The sequence below is a fragment of the Podarcis pityusensis genome (assembly GCF_964106645.2).
Source record: "Podarcis pityusensis genome assembly, chromosome: 7".
Lineage (NCBI taxonomy): Eukaryota > Metazoa > Chordata > Lepidosauria > Squamata > Lacertidae > Podarcis > Podarcis pityusensis.
Window position 1 is genome coordinate 37,119,935 of NC_138031.1, and position 9,581 is coordinate 37,129,515.

Sequence of the window (9,581 nt, forward strand, 5' to 3'; positions counted from 1 at the left end):
CAGCATGCAATATCAGACCTGTGGAGTGATAGTGCCATCAGCTGTCCTGAAACTACATAGCAAACAAACACTTGCATATCTGCTAAAAGCATTCCTATGTGTTGTAGGGCAGCTGTCCTTCTGGCGCTTTGGGTTGCTTGTGAAATCTCTGTTTCCCATGCACACAGCAACGCCAATGTTAAAGAAAAGGTAACACAAATGCATTTAGAGCATTAGGTCAGCAAACAGAAAGACAGGCATTTCCATATGTTGCCACCAGAGGATGTACAAAGCACACACATTGCTGGACCAACATCTAAACAAAAATTAAGCCTGATCTCCCAGAGGTACTATATTTCTAAAGGGATGAAAAATGTCTAAAATAGTCCATATGAACATGCTGGGGACAGATATTTACTAAGTTAATTTACTAATGCATTTATCCCACAGTTTCTGTTAGCCAAAGAGTAAATAAGTATTAGTTAAGCTGTTTTGATGAGATACACTGCTAATGGAGATCAGAAGCAGTCCACCTTTAACTATATTCCTGATAACAGAGCAGTCATATTGTTCTAATACAGAAGACAGATGAAAAAGCTGTAGCAAATTAAGAAGACACGTGAATAAAGAGATATGTACAGGATAACGTATTTATTTTCCTCTGCCATTCCTTTCCTTCTCCTTTTGTTGTTTGTTACTCTTCTCTCTTCCTTCCATTGGCCCCTTTGTTGTGGAAACACCAGTGTGGAAACTTAGGGTGATACCCAACATTGTGCCAGCAAATGGGGCAGGATTTTCCCCTTCTTGCCCCTGCAGCTGCCTGTGTGCCCCTAAAACATGCGCTAAAGGGTTCCTCAGCTAGGGGTGGATGAATCTGTCAATTCTGGCTTCTCTCAGGTCCTCATTTTTCCATTCTTTAGTTCTCTAAATGTCCACATCCTTTTATAATTGTTTTTAAGAAAACCTTCTCACAAAATGTGTTAGCATTTCAGGTCCCTTCTTCACTTCAACCAGTACTTCAACCAGGGCCATGTCATTTTAAGCAGCCATGGCTCCCCTCCCCACAAGAACCCTGAGAACTTTACTTCCTTAAGGGCTCTGAGAGTTGTTAGGGTACTCCAATTCCACTCCCAGAGATACAATTCTCAAATTGGTTTAACAACCAATTCCTCTTCCCAAAGAACTCTGGGAACTGAAGCTGTTAACCTTTTTCACACGTTTGTTGTTGTTTAGTCATTTAGCTGTGTCCAACTCTTCGTGACCCCATGGACCAGAGCATGCCAGGCACTTCTGTCTTCCACTGCCTTCCACAGTTTGGTCAGACTCATGTTGGTAGCTTCGATAACACTGTCCATCCGTCCCCTTCTCCTTGTGCCCTCAATCTTTCCCAACATCAGGGTCTTTTCCAGGGTCTTCTACACATATTTTTATGCAATTTCCCCATTCATACCCAAGTTTGCCAGGAAACTTGCCCTAACATATTACAGTGGACACTCGGGTTGCGAACGTGATCCATGCGGGAAGCACGTTTGCAACCCGCACGCGCAGGTTGCGATTCGGCGCTTCTGCACATGTGCAAGCACCAAAACCCAGAAGTAACCCATTCCAGTACTTCCGGGTTCAGCAAGGTGCGCAACCCGAAACTGTGCAACCCGAAGCGTCTGTAACCTGAGGTATGACTGTACATTATCAAAATAATAAATACATGTTTTATACACACCTCAACCTAGTACATGCATTTTTGGACACTATTTGACCAGAGAACTGTGTTGCAGAATTTGGAGAAGTGAAAATTTCAAAGGATGGCTGTGCTTTGTTCTTAGGTAGCTTTGCCTTTAAATGCAAACTGGACCAAATTCCTCCCCAATCCCTACACTCCACCTTCCACCCTTCACAGTATATGTTAGTTGTACAGCAAAGGGCTGCAGAAGCAGGATGACACCTAGAGAGTGTAAGAACTCAAGGAGAGAGTCTCTTTTTAAAACAGTGTACACTCTTTCCCCTCTGGTCCCTCCAATGTGTGTGCATGCAAACAGTGTTGAAAGAACTGTATAATACTAGATTGTAAAAAAATGATTCGCCAATCTTTGCAAAATGGCTTTTTGAAAAGAGCAAGTGTGTTTATTGTAGATTTCATGGTAATAGTTAAAACATGTATCTCACACTATGGGGATAGCTAATGTCCTCCAGATTTCTGGACTACAGTACAAGTTCCATCAGGCAGCATGACTAACTGGAGTTGTAATGCAACAACTTCTGAAGGGAACCATATTGGATATCGCTATCTCTACAAAGAGAAACATCAAAAAATATTGAATGGGCTGCTCCTGTGTCAGCAAGGTAGACTTCCTTTGAAAAGCTACATATTACCTCTTAAGATGGACAATTTTTCTTAAGAGAACTGCATGTTTTATGTAGAGGTTGCTATGTAGAGGTTATTATGGAAACATATAATTTCTTCTCTTATTTTACCATATGTACCTCTTGTGTGTTTTGTTCAGTATGACTGAACGAAGACATATTACTGTTGCGCTGCATGATCTAAGAGGTGTCATCTCTTGCATTACCACTGAAGATAGGTCATGTTCTTGCATCATCGGTTGTTTCACCAGTGCCCCTAAAGCAGATCACCAAAAACAACTTGTTGTTTGAGTATTTGGTTTCCATTCCAAACCCTATTGCAGAATGAATAAAAGACACAAAAACACCACTCGGCCACCTCAAAAGTAAGCTATGTGCAGTGAAAACACTGTATCCAACCCATTAAAAACCACAATTTTTCCTTCTGCTCTTTGAATAAATTTTGAATGCAGATTATTTTCTTATTAGTTGTTGGAGAAGGGTTGGGAGAAACACAAGACACTTTTTTTTTTTTTGCCCAGCTGAGCTTCAAACACTCCTCATATTTAATTTGGAAAGGTGAAGATATGGTGTCAATGACATTATGATCAGTCTGGAAGACAATCTTACTCGGCTATGAGTGATTGCCGGAAAAAAAAGAAAGAATGTCAGTCTCAAATCTGCTTCATTATAGCCACCATGGCAGAGCTGGAGAAACAGTTGCCCTCTAGATGTTGCTAGGCTACAACTACCATCATCCCCACTATTGACCATGCTGGATGGGGCTGATGGGAATTGGAGCCCAACAGCATCTGGAGGGCTGCAGGGTCCCCATGCTTGCACTATGCTTATCATATATTCTGTGCAGTTCTCTGACTTCCCTGCTTCCCTGTCCTTAGAGTAGTTCTAGGCAGCCACTGCTTTAGTTTTGTTGTTGGAGACTTACATAAATATGAGAAACTGTTCCACTCAGTGTTGTAGTAACGTGGCTGAGAGACATGAAGTGAGTCTGTGTATTGAGGTATACTGAGGGTGAAGGACAGATCATAAAAAGGGAAATCAATGTGGCAATTCACATGTTGGAGTGAATGTGTGTAAAAGAAAAGAACTGGGTTGTGATTGCTGCCCGGCAATGTTTTGGAAAGAAATCAACAATATATTTTTCAGCTAATACAGGCATGATTCATGGTCCTTTCTGTATGTTGTGATGCAAACACAGAGAAAGTTATGCAGGGATTGTGAGGCTTTCTACAACAGAGACTCCTCATCTTGTAAACAGTTAATAAAGTATATCTTATGTTTATCTTATGTTATCCTGTATTCTGCATGTTATTAATCTAAGAATAATACATGATACCAGAAGTGGTCAGGTGCGAGTTGGACAGACTGCACTGAGCAACAAGGAAGGTGGAAAAGATATAAAAAAATCAGGAATAGAGGATGCTAAAGAAAAATAGATGGAACAACCCAGAACTCCAACACCTCTTTCTCTCTCCAGAAATGCAGCAGAAAGCTGGAAAAGGTTCAGACAAGAATTTGACCTCTTTATGAAAGCAAATGGTGCTACAAAGAAAGATGGTGAGCAGAAAGTAGCTATTTTTCTAAATATTGCTGGGTCGGAAGCATTAGATGTATTTTACAGTTTGCAACTGAGTGAAGAACAACAAACGAATTGTGAGACTGTGTTACTTACAGAGATTTCAAGAATATTGCACTCCTACATTAAATGAAACCTTTGAGAGATACCAGTTTCATATGAGAGCACAGAAGGATAGGGAAACATTTGAATCCTTTATTACACATCTTAGACGGTTAAGCAAGACATGTAATTTTGGAGGACTTGCAGATTCATTCATTAGGGAGCAAGTTGCCATTGGAATTCAGGCTTCAGACCTAAGAAAAAGATTTGTTGAAGAATCTGACTTAACTTTGGAAAAAGAAATCAGAATTTGCCACACACAGGGCCAGGTCCTTGAAGGAAAGCAAGAAAATGCAACTGTGTACTGAATCAGACAATATTCGAACCAAAGGGGCAAAGACGGACTATTCCAGTGTGAACTGTTGTTTGGGAGAAAGCTAAGAACCAGATTACCTGGTTAGTTGGACACAGACTTGAGGCACAAAGATTATGTAAATTCATGGAGGGGGGAAAGATAATTCCAGACAGAAATTCTATTATGATAGAGGCTCCAGTGACCTCAAATCTTTGCAACAGAGTGACAGTATATGTATATGCAGTGGAAAAATGTGGGCATAGAAGGCTGTGGTCACTTGAGAAATAGCTTCTTGGTCTTATGAGGCGGATACAGCAAAATCAGAAGAGCTTGGTAGTGATCAAAGGCATCAGGCAGCAGAAGTGACCAACTGCAAGCAAGAAGCTGAAATACCAACTACAGTGGTACCTCAGGTTAAGTACTTAATTCATTCCGGAGGTCCGTACTTAACCTGAAGCACCACTTTAGTTAATGGGGCCTCCTGCTGCCGCCACGCCGCTGGAGCACGATTTCTGTTCTCGTCCTGAAGCAAAGTTCTTAACCTGAAGCACTATTTCTGGGTTAGCGGAGTCTGTAACCTGAAGCGTATGTAACCCGAGGTACCACTGCATACCTCATAGATCTACAAGGCTGAGGAAGACAACCTAGAGGCTAATAGAGAACTGCTGACTGACACATTCCTTTTTGGAGGAAGTGGGTGTCAAGGAGGGGATCACTTTCCCAAGTCCTCCCTCCAGACTACTAATCAAACACATGCAGACACCGAACAGGTTATCAGGCTTTACTGGCTTCTTCTCTGGCACCAGCTATAGAACATCAAACAGCAAGTCTAATACATTGTGTGTTCTCTCCCTCCCCCTACAGGTTAACTCAAAGATTTATAGGGGCTGGGGAATGCTGGCAGCCAGTCAGCCCCAACGCATGCTCCCACTTTGGGGACTAATTGTTACCACCTGCCTGAGGGGCCCCACCCAGTGATACTTGCTCACAGGATCACTACTTCATGATAGTGGGTTCCTCACTTTAAGTGTGTTTTGCCTAAGTGCATCACATGAGATGAGAAGGGGGCTCTGGGTAGCAGAATGATTCAGCAACAGAGAAGCTCTGGCTTTCTATAACAGAGACTCCTCATCTTGTAAACAGTTAATAAGTCTTACATTTAAACAGTCTTACATTTATGGACACCCTGTACTCTGCAAGTTATTACTCTAACAATAACACAGGGATTTTGTCTATTGTGATTAAAACTGCAAAGGTCATGGAGGCCAGAACTGAACCATGTTATTGAAATAATCAAACAACTTCCAAAAAGTGTTTCTGACAAATTGCTAAATTAAAGACATACTTATGATATCATCAGGAACATCATATTTTATTCTGTAACATCTACATGGTTTGCCCCATTCATAAGTCTGCTTAATCATAATAATTGGAACTGCCCAATGCAATTAGCCCGAAGTGAAAGTGCTGCCATTATATTAGGCTGTTTAACTTTGAATATCCCTGCATGAATAGGTAAACACCGAACAATTCAGTGGGTTGGAAAGCTAGAGGTTTCAGGTGAAACAAAGTAGGCTTTGGCAAGGTGAGCTGCTTTCTTGCAGCAAATGAATGGCCTTTATACTAAAATGAACTTCCACAGATTTTACTTATTCACTTTCAATTCCTAACTAATCAACTTGATCAATGTAAGCAATGTATTTTATCATTTATCTTCATCATCATCATTAAGCCCACTTGTGGTGCTTATATTGAATCTTTGTTTTAACAACATTTTAGTTAACTATTCTGAGTTGCTAGATAAAAAGATAAGCTATGTAGAAGGAAGCAAGCAAACAAACAAACAAACCAAATAAAAAAGCAACAGCCTTTTCAGAGGCCTCTTACATTACAATCTTATATAAACTTACCTGGGAGGAAGTCCCACAGAACTGAGTAAGTGCTTGTCCACACTTCCTCTTGTCCTGCTGCTTCTCTCCAGGAAATTCTTCAAAGGTCAGAGGCATATGCTTTTCCATGCAACAGTAACAAAACACAAGCAATAAAACTTAGGTTCCAAAATGGTAAATGTTTCTAAATTACTTCTATAGAAACACAAAGATGGCTTGCTTAAATCACAGAGTCTAAGCTTGGAGCATTCAGCTTAGACCTCCTTACTGGTAGGGTTCACATGGTGGAATGGGAAGAACAAAGGCTTGATAACTCTTCCTTCCAAGGTGAGAAGGAGTGGCCTACCTAAGCCTGGCAGGCCAGCTTACTCTATGGTCTTAACCCCTTCATGCATCAATCCAAGTTAAGCATGTTGGTTATATGAGACTGCTTATCCCACAAAGTATCCATCTAAAAACAAATGACCAACTCAAGCCCTTTGTCTATTCACATGTGCAGTCAAAAGCATTTGATCAGTGAACCCAATAATAATAATAATTCATGCAGCTGATCAACCAAGATTTCTTTAGTCAAGGGACCATCCTAATATACCCTAGCAGCACGCAAGTTGGTCCATACACCAGGAGCAGTTTTTCATGCTGATCTTCAAAAGACTTGCCATGAAATGTTTGATCTGATGTTTTTCTGTTTTTGTGCAATAACAGAGAAATACCTTCCTTCCCCTCCCCCTTCTCCCACTCTCGAAGTCCCTGAAAAATTTGTTACACATGGCAGCTTTCAATTATAGTTCTAGCATTCTGCTTTCTGTAATGGACATCTCCCAGCCAATTTCTGGGGAGTAACTTAATCCACAAGTTTCCTTATTTGACTAGGACTTTTTGAGCTTTTCCTCAGCACAGGGCTGACAGAAACTCTGGAGCATCAGGTTGATCTAAGATACAGTACTTGCTTGAAGACTTTCAAAATATAAAACAATGGAATATAAAGCAATATCCATTTCTGGTCTGGGCAGGAAAAAGTTCTATTCCAAAAAATGTTCATGGTACTCTTTAATATAAAGCAGCTCTCTTCTGCTCAACCTAGCAATTTGAAAATTTAAGAGATAAGAAGAGCATTTATGTCAAGCGTGTTTAAAAATAAGATGTTCAGTCATTATGGCCACCCAAAATCTACTGCCTTAGATTTGTGGTCTGAAAGTCACAAACCCAGTAATGTTCCAACCTTGAAAACTGGGCTCATCCTGCTTCCAGTAAAGTCGATTAGAGTTTCCGCATTGAAATAAATAGGATTTCAGTAAGTTTTTTTATGGTAGCTTCATAGGAGTTTTTATAAGCCAAAAACCTTCTGCTTTCAAGAGACTAAATATTTCCATCTGCACTCTGCTGTCCGCCACATCTCCAGGAAAGAATTATAAGGAAAACTCAAGCATGTCAATAAATGTATCTCCGTAGTGGGACCTGGTTCTGAAAATGTGAAGGAAGGGTTTTACTGAATTGCATGTGCTCTCTATAATAAGCATCTTATTTCAAAGTCTTATGTCCTAGTTATGAATTTTACTGCTGATGAGTGGACTCCAGAGATATATTGGTGCCTTACTGACTACATGGGTGGAGGGGTCTTCTCACACAGAGTTATTTGTGGTATCAGGGTCTCCAGGCTGGATTAGCCATTAAGCAATTTGTGCTTAATACAAGTATGAACCCAGCCCATTAAGAGCCTTCTTTTAGAGTAATTGGGATGCGGGTGGCGCTGTGGTCTAAACCACTGAGCCTCTGGGGCTTGCTAATCAGAAGGTCAGCGGTTCGAATGCCCACGACGGGGTGAGCTCCGTTGTTCGGTCCCAGCTCCTGCCAACCTAGCAGTTCAAAAGCACGTCAAAGTGCAAGTAGATAAATAGGTACCACTCTGGCGGGAAGGTAAATGGTGTTTCCGTGTGCTGCTCTGGTTTTGGTGCTCCGTTGCACCAGAAGCAGCTTAGTCATGCTGGCCACATGACCTGGAAAAACTGTCTGCAGGCAAATGCCAGCAGTATTGGCCTGTAAAGTGAGATGAGCACAGCAATCCCAGAGTCGTCTGCGACTGGACTTAACTGTCGGGGTCCTCTACCTTTACCTTTTTTTTTAAGCGTAATTATCTTTGAATGGCTGTGACTGGAGATAATTCATCATCTATTGCGGAATTTTATTATAAAAAGTCAGGATGATATCTACATCGTATATTATACAGCTATGAGAAATATAATGTCACACCAATTCTGGGCAAGACAAACTTAACAAAACAAGAGTATATTTTATTTATTTATTTATTGTTTGTTTTACATATAGGAAATCAAGGTTGTCAAAATGATGGAAGGACAAAACTCTTACATGTTCATTCTTAAGTAACCTACACCGTGTTCAATAGGACCTGCACCCTGGATCAGTTTTTATTATTGTGGTCTGAGGATGTAGACTAGAAGTGCAGTCAACCACCTATCCTCTTGACCCTTGCCCATCTTGGCTTCTTAAAGCTTGCTGTAGGGGAGTGTCTGTGTGGGTCTAGGGAGTGATCAAAGTTTCATTGGAGGATGGAGAGGTATTATCCACCTTGAAGGAGGTGATGGTTCATTCCCTCCATAAGAAGGGTTCTCTGGACCCAGAAGTGTTGAACAACTATTATCAAGTGGCTAATAGCCCCATTTGGGGGACTGAGAGGGTGGTGGTGGTGGTCCAGTTTCAGGCAAAACTGATCCAGGATAGAGTTTTTCTCTTTTTCTTAGGATTTTTTCTCTCTTTTTTTTGCTGGGATAAGTCCCCCCCCCCCCCCAAGACACTTGTTTTGATTTTAAGACTGAAGCTAACTATTGTGTGCAATTTCATTCCTAGATTTAAAATAAAACTTAATAACGGATATGTGCACCCCATATAATGCCATCTTCACACTACATCTTAGAACTGTAACTGTAGAGCTATGATGATGATGATGATAATACCCTCAAATATATTGACCTTTATGGGTTAATATTTATAACTGGAAAAAGATCTTTTGACTTTTCTCTCAGTTTCTACCCAACGTATTTCACCAATAAACAGCTACTTTCTTATTCCACGATAAAAGTGAGTCAGAGACATACCCAGAGGTTCCGCTTTAGGAACAACTGCTATGCGAAAATTCACTTATCCGAACATGAGGAATTAGCATTTTTTACTTCCTTGATTGCCTTTTGCTAGTTGGCTGAGGAATGGAGGCAGGGAGGGTGTCAGGCACTGACAAAGAGCAGTCTGAAAATATTCATTTTATTCTGCAAGATGCAGCAAACAAACTGCAATATCACACACAGAAATACTGGATCCACACAAACATTGGGTGTTTTTGCAAGTGTGCACATTGCAAAGGCAG

General features: G+C 40.8%; 1 long non-coding RNA gene across 1 annotated transcript in view; it reads right to left on the bottom strand.

The window, feature by feature from the left end:
• The window catches only part of LOC308481403, a 42,738-nt gene extending 36,268 nt beyond the window's left edge, over positions 1 to 6,470 (bottom strand). Inside the window, exons 1-2 of the long non-coding RNA XR_013988640.1 lie at positions 6,224 to 6,470; positions 2,461 to 2,596 (exon numbers count right to left, since the gene is read on the bottom strand). This is a non-coding gene — a long non-coding RNA (uncharacterized lncRNA). The remainder of the gene's footprint in view (positions 1 to 2,460; positions 2,597 to 6,223) is intronic.
• Positions 6,471 to 9,581: the final 3,111 nt, after the last annotated feature.